At 32.5% G+C, this 20,373-nt stretch overlaps 1 protein-coding gene across 2 annotated transcripts in view; it reads left to right on the top strand.

Moving 5' to 3' along the window:
* Positions 1–20,373, top strand: part of LOC124368506 — a 75,127-nt gene that overhangs the window by 35,475 nt on the left and 19,279 nt on the right. The window lies entirely within an intron of this gene.

Here is a 20,373-nt window from a genome sequence, read left to right as displayed (position 1 = left end):
CTTCTAACTTAGGAACTACGATCTGGATTGAAATATAAAAACATCATACTAAAGTATTCTGACACGCATAAGACAACAATCACAACAAACACAATGTGTGTCAAACGTACTACCTCTAAGACATGCACGTAATAAATTATCATATACTTTAGCTAAAGCATAAAGTTTACAATGTGAGTGTATGCAATAACCAGCAACCGATTTACCAGTGGCTAATAGTAAATGGTAATCATCACGACAAGATGACGGCAGATCTGGGGACTAGGTTGACCTTTTTCAAGTTTCATTCTATATAAACTTGTTAAAACCATATTGCATCACGTAACAACTCAATCTTAACATGTACGAGTAGTATTTGACCAATCCGAACTGATAAGTGCTACTCCGCTGTAAGCTTCTCTTACGCCCTAACATGCCTTAATTCTTACTTCTTAATTCTTTCCAGGCTTAAAAGATGATGTAGGTAAAAATAAGAACTACTTAGTCTTGTCTTTATTTCCTCGATAAAGAAATTCTAAACTAGTTATGGTTCGTATTTGTAGTAGCTAAAGCAAAATATTTGACGTTTCCATAACTATGTGATAGAAAATATTGAAAAATTGGCCAAAAGATTTGATAACCGTAGGCACAAAGCGATTACTATCACAGTACTGGTAATAAACGACTCTACTGACTCTACCACTTAACTATATAACTATTACTTACAGTTTATAGGAAGAATAAGACGGTTCCACTGCTTAACTGTGATTTAACCTCACTCGACAATTTATGGTTATAAAGGAAATGCCTCTCGGGTTGAGTGAAGGAAATGTCACTTTGGTTTTATTACTACTTTAGAAGCTCGTGGTGTTTTATACAGTATAATGAAGTGTGGCCAGCAAAAGTGCATGGCGTATTACATAAAATATATATCACTGTATTTTTAGCAGTTTTCTTTTTAATATTTTCATATCGCTCCACAATTATTACTTCTCCTTTCATCTATCTATATAAAACTATAATAGCTAACTTGCTCGCTGACACACTAACTTAATTTGTGAAATGGATTTACCACTGCACACTGTCATTATTTAATCAATAAAAGGTACATGTGCTGCTAGTCCAAAAATTCCGAAATTCTGGTTCTAAGGGGGAGCATTTGGTGGAGCGACAATGTTTCATTTACAGTGATTGGAAACGAAGGAATGTATTATAAAACTCGTTGAGATTTGCAGTATTCATAACTCCTTGTCTCGGAAAATTACATAATATTCGTGAAGCAGAAGCAAGATAAAAAGTTTGAGGTGGCAGAAAAACGTCTAATATAAAAATGTATCTGGAAAATGATGAATAGAGCAAAAATATAGGGCTTAAAACAGAAGTAGTGTGCTGAAATAGCAATAAGACAAATAGCTGCATGTGTAACACAAATGTTTGTCAACTGTAATCACAAATAGCGCCAACAAACGAAACGAAAATAACGCCTCCATTTAATTTAGTGTGTTTGGCCTGAGTATGTTATTATTTGAAATAGCTTCTTTCCCGAGAAAGTAATGAAAACTCTAGTTTTTTTCTATGAAAATTATAATTTTCCAAAAATCTCTTCAAAATGGATTAATGCAATTCCAAATTTGTTGGTGTTTAACTTGAATCACAGAAAATATTGAGACGTTTGAACTATCATCTACGTTTGAAATAATCGGCCACCATCCCTTTGAGGAGAGCTATAATATTCAGATTAACTATCAATAATTAAGCAGTGGTTTGTAAGGTGAATCAAAATTGTCTGACCATAACGTGATAGGCTGAAGATAATCAAGAATGTAAATAGCTTCAACAATTAAGACAGCGTCAAATAGTTGAAAATTATACGATAAAGAATCCATGTTGATCATAGTTGGTTGTTAATTGCTCAAGCTTTTATTCAATCACGATAAAGTCCCCCCCACCTCTTTGAATTCAAATACACAAAGGAATTAATGGTAGTTTCGGTGTTACATCTGTTAACAGAAGATGGCTCTTCATAACGAGGCTGGAATACGAGTATTTCAAGAATTTAATTTGGTAACCAATGGTTCGACGCGGTGTGAACTTGAAATATTAGACTATAGTTATGACGCAGGTTGTTTAAGCTTAAACACTGAGATTAAAACTTTCATTTGCGAAGTTACAGGAAATAAAATGGAAAAAATAGTTATAACTGGTACTTTGGCTACATTTTAAAAGTGCTCTGTTTAAATGTATAGCTTTTATATCCTCCTGTGAGTTTAAATTCCAATAATTATTATTGTGTTTTTGTTTGTTATTTCAAAGTTATATTGTTGTTTTTTAATGTTTTATTTTTGCAATTTTCTTATTTTTAGTTCCTTATTTGGCTATAGAGTTTTAGGTTGTTTCCAATTAGTTTATTGTAACGGTATTGAAAAGCCAAACTATAATTCTTTGTGAATTGTCATTTGGATTGACTTGAAATAAATGTGCTTGTATGTTTGGAATAGTTTTTGTTATACCTCACGAAAACACATAATCCTATTTAAAAAAGTAAATATTTTTTGACATAATGCATAATTTAATATGGAATACGACTAACATCGGTAAATTATACCCAAATTACCTACAATACTTGCGTTGCAAACTAATTTTCTACTTTGGGTTGTAATAAATGGTTTTGTGGTGTTTCGACGGATGTTATACTTTGATGCGTTTCACAGAGCACAAAAGTATATGAGAATTTTTTTTAATCTATTCAAAACTTTTATATTTTGCAATCTAGAGCTTCAGGGGTATTTCTGATAGCTGAATGTTTGACATCTCAGCTTATTACGCAAGAGACCCGGGTTCTAATTCCGGTTTAGGCACTGAATTCTCGCAAGCTAATAAATAATTTCATCTGAGCTTACCATCAAAGTATATATCTACGTATGACTGGACAACTGTAGTATTGTTATTTATCTTCTGTTCAACTGTCAACAGTTATGTGACCCATAGCTGTCGATATTTTTATCTATCAACCTGAATAAACTAAGACATTTTATTAAGAGTATTTTCTCTATTACTATACAGTCTGTTTAATTTTCCTTTAATGTTCCGAGATATTTTGCCGTTCATATCAAGGCCCTTGGTACACGCTACTCGAAAATAAGTATTAACTGTCCATGAGCATTGAACAACAAGCAAGGCAGTTACCCAGACTTGACCCACTTCAAGTTTGAGTTATAAGGCACAATGAAATTTTGGTTTTCGGTGATGATATTTTTTTGTGATCCTCAGTACAAATACTGCAGTGTGGAAAGGCTACGAGGAATCCCTGAGCCACCTGAAGCGGTGACTCAGGATGGAGTGCTTATATAAAGATTTTCTCCAATGATAAGGAGCACTCGAGAACATTTTGCTGATCGTGTCAGGGTTTTGTAGTATAGGCGTTGTAGAATAGGTTCTTGTAGTATAGGCGTTAGCCTATACTTAAGACTACGTGAAACATACCGTGGAATAACGCCACAGGATAAATAGCTCAGCCTCTGAGTATCGTCACAGTGAACATGATTGAGTTATGCGATACTTGCAGAACCTTTTTTGTTCATATGGGGAGTTCTAGTTACAAATAAATTAAATATCCTGTAGAAATTTTCCTGGAATAGTGGGCGGAGGCTAGGATCCCTTCCTGTGACCATCACTGACTTAAGTGATAATGGAAATCAGAGTGACATTATATCACTATCATTACTCTGTCCTATAATTGGGGTTACCACTGTCCTAGAGACATGTTAGAGTTACACATCACACCTCTGTGAATGTTGGGCTTAGCTCCAGGACACCTCCCTTTTAGAGCAGCGTGTGGAATCTGGAGCTGTCACAGGCTTGACTTCCGGAATTAATGAAAATGACACCAGATTCACTAAGAGGAGGGTGACCTGGAGCTAAACTCAACATTCATGTTGAATCAACTATTTACGTCAAAGCTACATCCGATTTTTGTTAGGGACACTGTAGAATTTGTCGTGGAGCAGCGAGCGTGATAAAGAGCACAGATTGGAATTTCTCCAAATGATCCAAACGATCATACAATACCAGTGGATTTGTCATAGTTTATTTCAATATTCGAAATAATTCCTGCTGTTAGAGGCCACATGCAATCTCATTTGGAAGGGTTATACAAAGAATTGATGGTGGGGATAGCGTTTTCTTCCAATGAACATAACTTACGTCAGTGATGGTACACATAACTTAATTGCATGATATTAAAAATATATACAGCTTATCCAAGATTTCAATACCGAAACAAGTATTTGGATGTATAAAGATTTACCTAAGATTTACCACTGTAATACTAGTGAAGATTTTGCATCTTATGTTAGGGTTTTTTTGGCAAGTATATGTTCACATAAGCGCTATTTTCTTTATTCACTGATGATATACTTAAAAATAAGTAAATACAGGTGTTGTATACTTAACGTAATCATAAGATTTAACAATACGGAAAGCATTGAAAGATATAAAAGTATCAATTTGAATGTTAGGTGAAATGAAATTATAACTCTATTGTATCAAAGAACTCCATAGTTGTCAGCGAAAACACAATTCCCAACTTTAGAGACTGGTGGAATAGTTTTCCTGTTTGCTACTTAGAGACTTATAATATGCTACCTTTGAAATTAGTGTATTATGTAATAATCACCGGGAGGCTGGCGAGACGGTGTTGCCGGCGAAGCCGGTGGATCCCCAGGTAAGAGCATTTAGACGAAGAGATATATTCTGTATGGAATCGATAATATGATGAGGGTTAGCGATAGGGTAAATTCGGGTATGTCAAATGTTTTCGAAACAATAAGTTATTGGCAAAATGGTCATATCCTGAAATGGCTGATTGAGAAAGAGAGAGAACTCGTAAAATAGTGCGTTACTACATTGCAGTAGTAATATCCAGAAATGTTACGTGTTCATCATTTGTGATGAATGTAAAGAGTATGTTCAGAATACATATATTGTGTTTTGCTATTTACACAATAGCAAATAACATAACTTATTTTTTTATGATATTTTATATAAAATAATTAGACTATTGGGTATTGTGGCATAATTAAAGTTGTCTGTGGCCTACAAATTACACAGATTATTTTAGATTTGATATATAATAATTGTTTTTAAAAATTATTATTATTATTAAAAATATTATTATTAATGATAACTATCATAATACCGCTGTGCAAAGCAGCTAGAAACAGACTCGTCACCACGCACAAGCCTCTATGGCCCATGTGGGGCTAATTTCAAGCATATTACGTGTACTATATACAGAATTGTGATAACAGTTTATTTTAATGATTATTAATGATACGTCGAATATATTTATACAGAACATTCTCAATTTAAATTACTTCTAAACGAAACAATTTACCACAATTTTAACAATCAGTAAATTTTTAAAATGACGAGCTTATATGAATAATTTAATAACAGAATAAACTGTGAAATATACTTTCCGGTTAATCAAAATCAAAGTGGTTTCATTTTACATTCAGTTCCTTCATTAAGGCATAATTACTTAGCTTCAACTAAATGAGATTAAATCAATGCGGGTTCAGTAGTAACTGTGTTACAGGGCGTTGCCATTGTAATGGCATATGTAAAAGAAGAACAGTAACTTGACGTCCGTGTATATACGGGCCTTCACGTACATCCGATAAATAAAAACAATACGGTAAAGTATATACTGATTTTAAGGATGAGGATAGTTTGTAAACTTGCCATATCATAAATAGGTCTAAAATCCGAAAACTCTATTGTTACAAACATTCAGTTGCTTTAATTTGCCTAAACCTTGTATGTGTATTATAACATACACACTTCAAACCCATACTCGCTACTTGCAATTCTGAACCATGGAATAGTTCTCACATTAAAAGATTAAATTGGTGATGGATAGTAATATAGTATTTCCATCTTACATTCTTTCGTTATGAAACTGAACTAATACTTGTAAGGGTATCGATGGGGGTTCTCAGAATACTGTTATTTTTAACTTAACTAATCAAAAACAAAAAATAATATCTTCAAAAACTAGGATTTGATCGAAACATTTGTGGAAATTCCCATTAACTTACTTTTTACATTAAATATCATTCTGTAATCTGGGTGCCCCCTTACTGAAAATTGTCCTGTTTCAAAATATATAAAATACAATTTATATAAACATAACAGTTTAAATCTCTAACATGGGACAAATACCTTTAAATATTTTTCAATGTTTGTTTAAAATAAATTCTGACTTTTAACAAGTTTACTGCGTTGTGTTTGACTATAGGATTCATATGTTTTATCCCATGCTCTCTTTTTGAACGAAAATTAAAAACAAAAATAAATCTTCAAAAAAGTATCAAGTTACCATGCCAATATTACCAAGATCGTTTTACTTTCTTGTAGTTACCTAAGTGTGAAGACAAATGAGGGAATATGTTTATTTAATGTTAACAATTTTGACCGTTTAATTTATTGTGCTTAATTTTTTATAGAAAGAACATACACCAATGTTTGAGGGTCGTTGGATTTTGTTTTGGTACTAATTTATTTTTAGGCGGCTTATTACAGTCTTAAAGAGGTAGCTTATTACAATTGTCCCGATTTATTATTTTGAAAAGTGATTTGTTTCACTCAAAAGCTCGAAGGGATAACACAAAAAGAACTAGGCCAAGAAAAGCTCAAGAAAATAGTATGATTAGTCAAAATCATCCGTGTGGCAAGGACAGAAACGTTAAATAAAACATAAAAATTGATTCACAGATAGTCGTCATAAGAACTAAGAAACTTAAAGTGACATATTAAAAATAGTATGAACCTGGAATAGAATTTACTGGTTAAATATCGCAATGACAAGTGTTTACTGCAAAAACATAAATAGGATTTAAAGACCAAAACAGAGATGTAAGGCATAATATACCCGAAACTTTGAGATAGCACTTTCTTAGGGATAGCATTAGTTCTGAGATGACACAAATGCACTGCTATATCAAACCATAGAGGGAAAAGAAGCGACATGTCAGCGAATGTGACTTTCACTTTCTCAGTAAGTGAGACGAGACGCCACTCACTTGCTCCGCCAAGTTCACGGTCACTATTGCGACCGACCATGAACATGGTTCATCCATAATAACAATACACCCTATGTTTACTCCACACTAATGCAATATCTAAATTTTAAAAATATTCTTTTTATACATAACAAAACCTGATGGACTGTTTATTATTGTTACCAATGTTTTACCAAATTTACAAAATAAAATATATTAAAATAAATATAAGAAACACTCAAATAGACTTATATGTTGTAATAATTCACTAGAAGAAGCATACAGCAGTCAATAATACAATATGGTATAACTCATCAACCGCCTCATTATCTAAGCAAATACTGATCTACCAACTAAGTAACAAGGTGCTAAACTGTAAATAGTAAACCACATAATAATATAAAATATTCTGATACATATAAAAAATACATTTAAAAACAAAAATATGACATTTAAACCATACAACAAACTTGTCAAGAATATCGATCTAACAAAATAACAATGTATGTGACAAGTCAAATTAATATTAATTTTTGGCTTTATGTTGTATGTTTTTCATTGTTTCCTAACTGTTTCTTACAGTTTTTGCCAATTAAATGTATTTCTGATCGATCTGTGGGCCCAGTTGGATAGATAATTGTCGATTTTTTTACAATCTAAAAACGGTTGTTATATAGTTGCAATAGTACTTACGGGAATATATAACGTACATCAAATATTAAATTTTGTTGCGTTGCATTCAAACAATATATTTCCATTTATATAACAAATTAAAATGATTATTGCATACTTCAATTCTAATTCTCGCAAATATATAAGACAAATAACTTACTTGGATATGAAACAATTGAAGTAGAAATAAGAGAGTACGAAACTAATCGTATTTATCGGTGATAACAGCTAAATAACATAAACATTGTTTGAGACTCCTAACTGTTAGAAAGACATAAATATTATGATTTTGCTGTCGTAAAAATAATAGTTTCGGTGGTAACGTTGCTTCCTATTTTCCCTTAGGAAAGTCGCACCCGACGAAACAAATAAAATTCATTTTTATTGTAGACAGGTTCTACAGTACTCGTACATGCGTGTCACTAAGTCTTAGGGTTTATAACCTAACCACCATCATTTGTTCCCTGTGCTCTTGTTTTCACAACAATATTTTGTCTGGATGAATGACTATTTACTATCACCTCAGCCCATAGAACTGAATGCCTATTGTTTGTTTATAATTAATTAATTATATTAGTTTGATATTGTGTAATTTAATAATGCTAAGTATTGCCATAAATTTGCCTCAGTAGGAAATTCCCTGTCGAACAAGTTATGTTTGCCTGTGTAGTTTGGTCGTCAAATTATCCCTTATTTTCCATCGTGGTCATAAATTATTGATAGCTCTGCAAAATAAAATCTATAAGTCCATTGTTATAGTCTTTCTGTTGACCCAGATAATATTTGCGACCTGGTTCACGATCACCCGTCAGTCCATTATTATTTAAACAATCATAAAACCTGCTCGTTAGATCCCTTAATTCTCACTGTTTAAGTCATTAAAAGCTTTAAAGCAGGGTTCAGTATTTAAGTATGGATTTCTTAATCTATTTAGACTGCCGTCAGCACTTCTGCACATATCGAAAATCTATTTCACACGATCAGCTAGTGTGTACACGTTATTGATTCTATAAATTCGTTAAATTACGTTTCTCATGAAGCTTTAATCCCAAATCGTATACATTTTACAGACATTTAAAAACATACGAACATTACACTTGTCCGCACACTATAAAAGACGTTTCAAAACGTAATGTAGAGGTCAGAAATTAGCTATTCATTGATAGTTCAGCAAAACAAATCATCATTTTCCAATTAACAAAGTTAACTACGTTAATACAATAAGTTTCCTAAAAATATAACATACATTAATAGGATACTGCTTGTTAACCTCAACCCCGCATAATCCTGCATTCTATGTTAACACTGCATATAATTAAATATACACTAATTACTTTTGCTCACATTTATGCGGAGCCTGAGACTGAATATACATGAAATGTATTTAGCTACATACCTATATTGTTATTGTTATATGTTTTACGTTTTACGTGGCAATTACGTTAACATTTCTTGTTTTGTGAGAAAGTTCAGAAACATTATCGTGAAATAACTACTGGAAATCTCAGTAGAGAGTTAAAATTTGGTTTTATATGTATCTTGCTCGAGATCTTTATGCCACCAACTAGAGCAAATAATAAAAATGATAATGTTTTTTTTTAAACAAATCTAAAGGATGTTACTTTTTAAGAAACGGAGACATTTTGCAAAACAAAATTATATAGAGTATAATTTATTTTGTTTCGTTAAGAATTTTGTTAAATTTTGAATTGAAAGAACGTTTCTTATAAGAAGGTAAATATTTGTATTTTCGATAAAACGTTCCTGTTTTCTATCCTTTTGCGGCAGCAGTAGCCGGTACCAAGAGTACACAGGTATGTTGGGCCCACCATCACACCCAAATAGACGGCGAGAACAAACTCTTTGAGGTGTAACATATTATACTAAAAATATTTTTCATATATTTATAATATGAAATTGTATTATAGGCATAATTTAGGACTCTATTCGGTATATCAAAATTTTACGTTATAATTTTTACTTCTACAAATATTAGATAATATGTGAAGTTTCTTTTATCTTCACTAATTTTGTTTAACTCTTTCGAAGCAAAATGTATACTAATGAGCGTAATTCACTATCCATGGAGACCTAATAAACTCTTAACTATTTTACATCAAACTACCAAGCACTATAGTAACTTCAAGTTTAGATCGCATTCAATGTATTCGTATTGTTCAAAAGTTTGATACACTTTACTTGTTATATAGAGGACATATGTTAAAACATCAAGAAACTTGTTCATTATTAATGGGGAATTTTTATATGCTGCAAATACAAGAAACTATGCTAACGGAAAATTGATTTTAGAAGCCTATACTGTAATAAATATCATAGGAGTATGTGATTTTTATGAATATCAATACATTTTTAACTTTAATCAAACATGAAGTACCTCTCATAATTGTAACAAACTTTAATTTGATCCTATTTAATACAAGAATGTATACATTTTTCCATATATTTGGTTCAATTTAGGGTAACATAATTCTTTAAAGTTTAAGACGATTACTAAAATTTCAATGATTTTTTTTTGTTCAAAGAAAAACTTATTATAAGAGAAAATATTATTATGTTTCACGTTCAATTTCTTGATTTCACATTAATACATTCATAGCTTAATTATTCTTAGCTTTAACCTATAATCAAAATTGGTTTATCAGTTAAATTTTATAGTGTACACATACAAAATTTAGATGTCTGACGTTTTGCTACGCAATCACAGGTAATCTTGAGTAGCTCTAAAATATTGAGCTTCATCAACTTAGTCTTTGCTAATATTTAGTTCTAAAGTCTTATGAGTAAATTCCAATAGAACTTGTTTATTAATAATATTCTTTTATATTGTTAGATTGTTTGAAGGATTACAACAGATAATATAGTCTTCTTTAACTAAACATTAACTTAGTGAACTAATACTTACTGTATTTGTGCACGCAAGGAGTAAATTAAAGTTGGTCGGTCTGGGAACAATCGTCTCCCAATTTAAAACTGATGTAAGTCAATGTCTTCAATGTGACAAAAAGCTTTAACCCAGTTGCACGTTTAATGTTTCTACACAGTTATTTAAAATAAATTTAAATTGTTGGCCTTTAAGGAAGTATTTTATGAATTTGATGTTTATTTCATCGCTGCTTAATGATATTGACTAATATACATTAATATTCATAGTTTCTGTAGACAGAGTATAAAGAAGATACAATCACTTTCTTTGTCCTTATATGTTCTAGAGAAAAGTTGGCACTATATTCTTGTTTAGATGGAGGACAACTCCACGTTCTCTATTGGGTGGGAAAAATATTAAATTCTGAAAATAGATTATGGCAATTCAACATAATACAAAATGTATTAAAAGATCAAATGTGTTATAATTATTATTTCTCTAAATTATTACATTCTAATTATTACTCAGAAATTTGATCGCATTTTCACTTGCAACAATCGGTATTGCTTTTTGCGTCTCGAATGTCTTCACTAACTAAAAAGGATTTGCTTTAAAAAGAAGATGTAAGATCAAATTGTCTGATAAACGTGTTGAACTCTAACAAAATTTGGCCCAAAAATGTAAATAATTCATTGTGTTATTGGTAAACAAAAGTATGAAGTTGCGTTTACACGTGTAGGTCCAATTGTGGCATCTGTATAATTTTTTGGAACATATAAATGTTTGGAGAAATATTTTAAATAAGAGGGAGTAGTTCATTAAATTAATTATGTTAATGTTTCCGGAAGTTTAGAAATCATGTGTAAAAACATATTGAGGATCGTCCACAAATTGGAAATGTGGTTAAACACAAGTCGGATTATCTGGATCTAGATATTTGGTGCGGTGGACGGGATAGCGGTATATTCAAAGTCCAAATTCATTTTGACAGTCCTCACTGTTTTATAAAACTTAGGAATTATAGAAATATTTCGAAAAAATATCCCTTGGAAATATTTTAAGGCATATTTTGTTAAGCAGTTTTAGTTTTCTGTCCAAGTTACATTTGTAAAGAGGAATTGTAGTTATATTCTTTGAGCGTTTAGTTCATTTTGGAAATTTCTTAAAGATTATATATATCCACGCGGATCTTAGATAGCCAGGAAGGAATTTTCTATATCAATGCCCTAAAACATTTCAATTTTATAACGACATGATCGCACAAAATTCATGTTTTAGTAACAAAAATATCTTTCTACATCCAAAGAAAGGAAACGAGCAGAGCTAGTGACTTGTTTCTAAGAATTACAAAACAATTGGACAGATTTAATCTTGATCCCAAAATCCGGATCGGTATAGTAACGGTTGTCCTTCTGTGGCTTGGAAGAGTTCAGAAATATAAAAGAGGCGATTATTTTATGCATCATCATTGCATAATGCACCAACAACATTTTTGTAGAACAACAGATTTGAATACGTAAGGAACATTGTGGTTAATACTGAAAACTTCATCAGATTCCAACAATTAAAGAAAATTTGGCTAAGACGTGGTTTATGGAGACGTTACGGTGGATTTCTTGAGAAAATATTGTATTAAAAAGACTTTTCAAACTGAATGATTTTAAAAAGTAAAGGATAACGTGACGGTATCTTTAGCGACTACGCTAGTCTAAAGATACTAAGAAAACGTTTAATTTTGCTCAATTTCGTCATATATGTCTATTCGGTATATTTATGACCATGATTTTTATTTCTTTCTTCTCCCTGAGTATGTGGCGTTCAACTCAAACGAAAATCATACTTGGGCCTTTGACTTTCAAATGTTAGGAGAAGTCTATACACCTAATAGGTTGAAAAACAATGGTTTCTGTATAGTGAGTGCCACGTTCTGTAAGAAGTATCTCAGAAAGGAACACTCAAAGATCAAAAATTGTGAATGCTCAATGAATGAATGAATCATACGTGACGTGTTTTATTATACAATCTAGCCACTAAAACAGTAATAAATACACATTTTTGCTGTGACCTTAGGCATAAGTGTTTGAAAACCTTGATCATATTCTGAGAAAGATTTCATAACAATATTTAACCAATAGAGTAAGGTATGAGGACTGTTGAGGTTGGCCTTCTGTGCAAAGTGAAAATCATGCAGACCCTTCAGATGGGGGTCAAGAGGATGTGCGTGAACGTTCAGTATTGCCAAGTCACAAGGGCTATTTTGTCAACATCTTACCTACTCTTATTCTGATTACGTGTTCACATTTCTTGTGCTGTAACAATCCAGCTCCAAAAGTATAACTAATTCGTATTTCATTATTGAACGCTAACTTTAGCAATGTTCTTTTTTTAAGACAATTTTTATTGTAATTAGGATTCCATAACCGATATAAACCAGAACATAAATAATTGGTAGAGGGATTTAGGTTGAAATTACCACAATCCCTTGTAATTTTTATCGTCACTATAGATTTGAGTACAAAAACATTTTCTTAATACTTAATAGATAAACTTGGTTTTACTTTATAACCTATTTGTTCTAATTATAAAACGACATTTTCTTAAAACTAAATAATAGGGATAGATTAACTCAAAACATTTAATAAAATGACCCTTCACGTGAAACTCGACTTGTATTATGAGCCTGGTGCGGTTCTGGAGGCTATTGCTGGGGTAAGCTGAGACTTTATTAATACCAGTACATTTTCTGTAGACAATAGCTTAAGCCTCAATGTCGGCAAGTGCATTGTTATCATATTTTTTCATACTATCTGGCACAGGCATTGACTTTATGGCATTCTGACTAGTCTTTTGGGTGAGCGACCAAGTCAGAATTCTCGGGGTATTGATTGATAAAGATTCAAGATTCTCCGATCTCGTCACTCAAACTATCCAGCGTACTCTTGACAGACTGCAAGCCTTGTACAGATATAAAAGTCTGCTGCCGGAATTCACTCAAATTCAGCACATGCAGTTGATGTTTTTCCGTCATTTACTGGTTGCTGGTGATTCATCAAGCAGTGATATTCTTCTTCAGGCCGTAGGACGACCGGACAAGCCTATATCCGTTTCCCACCACCATGTATAAAAACCCAGGAGCGAAAAACCGATTTGCATTGTATAAGCAAACAGCTTAATGTCTCTTTAAATAGATACAGGAATTGCCCCTAGGAAGATGTGGTTCGTCAACCGCGCTTGTTTCGGTGGTGGGATCAATAATTTACATTAATATATGCATTCATCTTCCTTGTAAATTAAAGTTAAATCAGCGTCAACTAATTATAACAAGAGTCTATTTGGGTGAAAATGGCGACTCCCAGTATCTTTTTCTTCGTGACGGAGATATAATTATTTTTTTACATGAAAGTTGGTTTAAAACACACAAACGGTTGGTTTTTTCGATCTGAAAAATATCTGAGAAAACATACCGTTTGTTTTTTGTAACTCGTTCAATATCATTCCACTCGAACCACGCCAAAACTAAGCTACTGGCAGTTGATTTTAAAGGGAAAATTGCTCTTGAGATTTCAAAAACAACTACTTTGTGTGCTTAACAATACAAATAAAATTTTGGTTTCTAGTCTATAAAGATTCTGCTTTTACCGAGACCAGTTCGGGAAACATTGTGTGTGTGTGTGTGTGTGTGTGTGTGTGTGTGTTTGTTTTCTTTTCCTTTTTTCAGTATGTTTAGGGGATAGGATACTAAATTCCACAGTGAAGATTACATGAGAGTCTTGGTCTAACAAGAACTGCCTAAACTATAATAAAATATTATTCCAATAGTTCAAATATGCAATTTAATTTTTTTAAATACTTTTTCAATATTGGGCTGATGATGGAGAAGAGAGCTGAAAACCTCTTGCTAATCATTCCAAAAGCAACAGGTAAACACCAGTAAACAAAACAGCTGATCTAGCAACGAGGGTAACAACCTAGTCAACGTAGAATATAAGACCAGCTGTGGCCGAGAACATAAAAAAAGTCGGCACAGCTACTGGCCAGACCACCGGCCAACAAAATAAAAGTGCCAGACACCACACTTTTAGACCGTTTTGCCAAAGCCGGAAAATATGATTATGACCGTATTTCTAAATTTAACATTGGATTATATTGTGTTGGATATGTTGACCAAACAGGGACCAGATGTTTGAAGAGTATGTTATTATGTCGGAGGAGTCTTACAGTAGCTACAACAGTAATTTGTAAAACTATTATGGGAAGACTAAGGCGTTAATTTTGTCCCGTGAGGGGCAAAGAGTAAAAGAAAATAATAATCCCTTGAGCATAGTATGTTCATTTATTTTAAGTTATCTTGCGTTTATCATATGCGTTTATGTTCTAGTAATTATAAAAGTAGTGGCTCAATATAATTGTATTTTTCAATGGAAACAAAAAACCTGTTTTACAAAATGGATTGTTTTATTTATTCGGATCACGGGGCCAACGAACCAGTGAACCAATAAAACCTCAATATTTTTATGTAACGGTTTGTTGTTCCAACGAAGGTTCGTTGTAATTGAATATACATATAGATGTTAAATATTTACGTGTTATGCAATTAGAGTCGTAGGCCAACTATAGCAAACCATACAAACTATTAATATTCCTCAATAAATATCGTTGAATCGTTGAGCCAGCGGACCTTCAATGTAAATTTACTTTAATAACTAGTCCAATTACACTACGGATCGTTGACCCAACAACCCTTTTATTTAAACAATAGTGATATTTGGGTTGTTGGGCTAATGCTCGGAGGACTGATCTAACCAGAACCTTCTTGTTACGTAGTTACACTGCTTAGACACGTTCCATAGACACCTTGCTTTAAATATAAAATCATGAGGAAGGTAAGCTTAATACTATTTTGGATACTATCACGATGTTTATAGCGAAGATGCTGTGAGCTGAATGTTGGTTACAAAAATGTCTTGAGGGCTTTGCAATCACCTGATTGATTTTATTTCGGCCACCTCCTCGCTATTTGAGAAGATTGGACAAGACAGATTGCAGAATGTGTGACAGTTCGGAGGAGAGCGGAAGGACGGATCAGTGCCATAACACAACCGGAACCAAAGCGAAACCATCGAAACGGTGCAATCATGCGCTTCAATAGACAACTGCCAGACTCACAGACGACCAATGTAATTAACAAATCAGTGACAAACGGGAAGCGGAAATCAGGCGTTTAAGGCTCTGCTGACTCGAGAGTACAAGGGCATAAACCACGTTCTGTTATTTTAACGGTGCTTCCTTTCCAGTTCGTTATAAAACTAAAAGACGTTTAAACTAATCAGTAGATTTTAATGTCACATTCGAAGGATCTTACTCGTGTTTGCACTTACATTTCTCGAGGGGTGACGTATACTTAACAAATAAAAAGTAAATAGGGAGTAAAAAAACAGCATATTAATTCGCGTTATTAAGTATTTTTACAAAGGTCACAAAACTATAATTTTGTAGGGAATATAATATTGTGGTTGATTTAATAGACATTAATCAAAGTCTGTTTTTGATTATTCTTTAAAATTGAAGATCAATTATATTTCTTCTTACAGCCAAAAGTGCTATTAGCAATATAATTTGGACACATTTTGTATATGTGTACTGTATTACTGATACTGTTTTGTTTCTATGTTAACTATGTCCAACTGATTTATCGGCAGATTCGTTTATGATGTGGTTTAAATTTTATATTACTCATAAATTCGTTTTAAAACCGATTAGTTTCGTAATAAACTTAAGTGCCCTCAAAATTAAATGTCAGCCCTAATTAAAGTATTGGAGGTTTTTAAGTTTCTAAAAACACTAACAAATGATAAGTTACATAATATGTGCACGAATTCGAAAGAGATTAAACTTTCTGTTTTAAAATTGTGTTCACAAGAAAAGTAATATCAGGCCAAGACCACCTTACCGTTTGGCAAAGGTGTCTTATTTTTGTTGTTCGCTTTTTTCTAACTACAACGACAATTCCACCGTTCAGACTACTTTTTCCATAAATTTGATTTTTACGACAGCTTATACTCAAGGATACTTATTCAGACTTTTTTGTGTGTACCTTGACTCAGGCGTCTTATACTTTCCTACTTATTTTAAAGATTTTTTAAACAAACGATTTAATAATTTAAAGCATGAGTAGGTAAAAAAAAGGTGATATAAAGTAGATATAAATTGGACTAAATTTAGTGTAAACGACATTATGAGCATTCATTATTTAATTAAGTAAAACATTTTAATTAATTAATTTTTATTGTAGGACTTGTATAAAACAAATTCAGGTACTTACACCCTATTTATTTATCACGTAATTATTTTCCTATCTGTACCTTGTCGAATGCTAATCATGTATAAAGAAGATCTCTCCAATCGTATACAAATGACTTATTTTTCAATTTTTTTATATAGCCTAAACAGCATATTACCTTTACATGCTGAAGGTATACTATCACGTTCCATATTATATTTAAAGTACGAAGTATAAGATTTATTCCAGATATAAGTAATAATTTGTCCATTTCGTTACATAATAGAAAATAAAATCTGTACGCTTTCTGAAAGAACGAGAGACGAAACTATCGATGGATTCGAGGCAAGCACTTAAAATTACGGTACGTCCTGTCTCGGACTCGAACGTCACTGACAGTTACCCTGCCACTTTTGAATGGAAATGATAGCGTTTCCCAACTCGTACTCTCATATCCGCCGTTGTAATTCAGTTGTGAAACAATGGACACAATCTGCGGCTTTGGGCTGGAGGAGAAAAGTAGCTGAAGAAATCTTTCTGCCAAGCTAGGGGCAACGTCATCCAACACGCATAGCAACGAATTTAAACCTAAAGGAGAGGTGGTATGGAGAATGCTTCATCCATTCATCTAAGTTGTAACTTAAGGCTTTATTAATACATCTAAAGTGCCTCGCTATGATCACCCTATTTTACCAACTAGATATAACTGATTCAATAACAAATATCTATTTTTCTTATTCCATTTTATATAAAAAGGCATGAAATGAATGTGCTTAGATTATTTAAAATTAGAACAGTAGTGGAAGTTCACTTCTTCTTGGCCAAAATTTATAAATCACTATTGGCAACATTAGGTTTTTAGTTCGTGGGATTTTTTTCATTAAAATTGGAAGTTTTATTACTTATAAATAAAATATTCTCTTTTCATTTTCCCCAATGGAAAAATTCAATTTTAAACTCCGATTTCCTAAATTAACACTTTAAATTGGTACACAACAGAATAGTAACTTTTGTAAATTTAATCTATTTAGAATTGTTTTAATAGTCATGATCGGTGTGAACTAAAATTCAGTAGAAAACTAAAAAATTTAAATTTATGTTTTCAATGGTACAATATTGATTTTGTGTGGTTCCTACAGACGTCTAAGAAAGTATTACATTTTTATTTGATTTTGTTACTGGTAAAATGGTCTCAAATTAAGGCTAAACTCATTAACAATTAACTATTTCATTAATTACTTATTAGAATCATTGTGAATAAGTTTAGTTTGCGTGAGTGACGGAGTTATTTGATTTTAAAGAATGAACTTTAAATTATACCACTATTGATAAATTTATAATAGTTCCTCAGGATAATTGGTTTATTCTAAAATCTCTAATAGAGGTTTATAGTAAAACTATCGTCATAAAGTTACCACCACAGGTAAGACAATGAATGCTTAAGAAAATTAGAGCAAACTATGTTAGGTCCTAGCAATCAGGAAGCACAGGAAGTGCTTTTAGAGTTCGATTGCGCTTTTCAGAACCGACGTCTATTCAAGTACTTACCATGGTCTCTAAAACACAGGGCATAATAGGTTTAGCCTTTTCTTTTCTATTGTATCAGTAACAATCCTTTGATATAGGGTTAACTGAAGAATATTTTGCATATCTATTCCCAGTCAGTCGACCCAAACACAACTGATTCGACTTCTTGTGTAGCCTTGAGGCAACAGCCAAACAACAGCCAATTGAATAGCCTCCTTGACGTCTGCAGCATACAAATGTGTACCCATGTAAATAAGCTGAGGAATCTGGAACCCATAATAGGGTTTTACAACTGATCGTTCCAATATAGGAACGTGTAGCGATGCAACCTAGTGAATCGAGGCAACTATTGCTCGCGATGACAGGTCATGAAAGCCACGATAACCAGAGGATCATGTTGACTGCAATTAGATAGACTAAAATCTGATAGACTTGCAGAATTACCACATTCTTCCCTGTCTGCAACGAAGATGATTGGACATCCATAACAATTTTCTAACTTAACCTCCACAAGATAAACTGCAAAGTCTAAGAACTTCCAGAATCCTTTAGGGGACTCAAAAATAGCGAAACCACGCCTTGTTCTTCAATTAAGCAGGGAAGATAGCAATAATTAGATTGCCGTTATTAACTCTTCCAGAACTCTGTCAGGATAATAATCCCTGATTGAGAGCCATGGTTCAAACTCTCTGGTCTCTGCTTTTGTAGAGAGGGAGGCAGAACAACACACAGAAAGTGGAAGAAATATAATGCAGCAACATCTGTGCCCATCCTGAAGGAACAAACGCTTTAGGTACTCCTTTGTAACTAAATGTGCTTCTTAAGTCATGTGGAAAATAGTCTCTATAGGGAGAGATGCCTGTACGCGACGCCGTTATTTTTTTCAATGAGAGAGAGTCGACTCTTCATTGTTCTACTCCCAGCGTTGACGGCGCATAGAACATTTTCTACACAGTAAAAGGTATAAAAAGTGAAAGCAAAAAATGTATGGCCAACAATAGTAAAAACGAAATATTGCTTTAATAACTTTAAGATTATCCATGAATATATATTGCCTTCAAAATCAATTACTTTGTGGATTGAGACATTGATTTGGTTCAAAATTTAATTCAAGTTCAATGATTTCGAATTCAATGAACATTTTCTTTGTTATGGTGAAAAACAAAGTAATATGTATATGAACCACCAAACGTAATAAAAGTATTTTGAGACGTTTTAAAGTCAGCCATTCGTTTAACAACAAATAATAATTTGAGTGATTTGAAAAAAAAAAACATTTGTATTGGTTCATTTTATTGATTCTGAACCACTATTGGCAATGGACTGCATAATGAACGTGAATTGTTTACCAATTACACACAAGGAATGATACACAATCTGAGTTAATTATATGTGTGAAGTAATTGAGGTAAAATGACCAGTGTATATTTTAGAGCCTACAACTAGATCTGGCGTAATTCCTCTTGGATATAACAAGATATTATTAAATAAAATTAATAAACATTCACATTTGTGTTTCAGTAAACATTCTTTTAAATTTCTCCTATTAATATATTATATCGAATTCAAAAATTGTAAGAGTATCTCATAATCATGCCTAAGTTTCGAGACAATTTTAACTAGGCTATACACTGTTACCTCATTTACTCTTAAAAGCATGTTATACATGTAATTTGAGTCCTGGATTCAACGCAACTTATAGCTTTAAACGAACTTTATTATTATAATATTGTGATTTTTGTGGCACTAATGAGTATAATTAGAACACCTCACCTGCATAAAATATAAGATCAAAACAACTTTTAACGTGGCATTTAAATATTGATAATGGTAGGAAGTACAATAAAAAATGTGAAATCTTTGCGTAGAGTCTTATGTGGAATTTTTCGAATAATCATATTGACCATTAGACGTGAAATGGTACATAAGATAAATAAATTGTGCAATTGTATTTTTTAAACATCATC

This window comes from Homalodisca vitripennis, chromosome X (genome assembly GCF_021130785.1).
Source record: "Homalodisca vitripennis isolate AUS2020 chromosome X, UT_GWSS_2.1, whole genome shotgun sequence".
In the NCBI taxonomy this organism is placed as follows: domain Eukaryota; kingdom Metazoa; phylum Arthropoda; class Insecta; order Hemiptera; family Cicadellidae; genus Homalodisca; species Homalodisca vitripennis.
The sequence above is the reverse complement of the archived record's forward strand: the minus strand, read 5'-3'. Positions and strand labels throughout refer to the sequence as shown.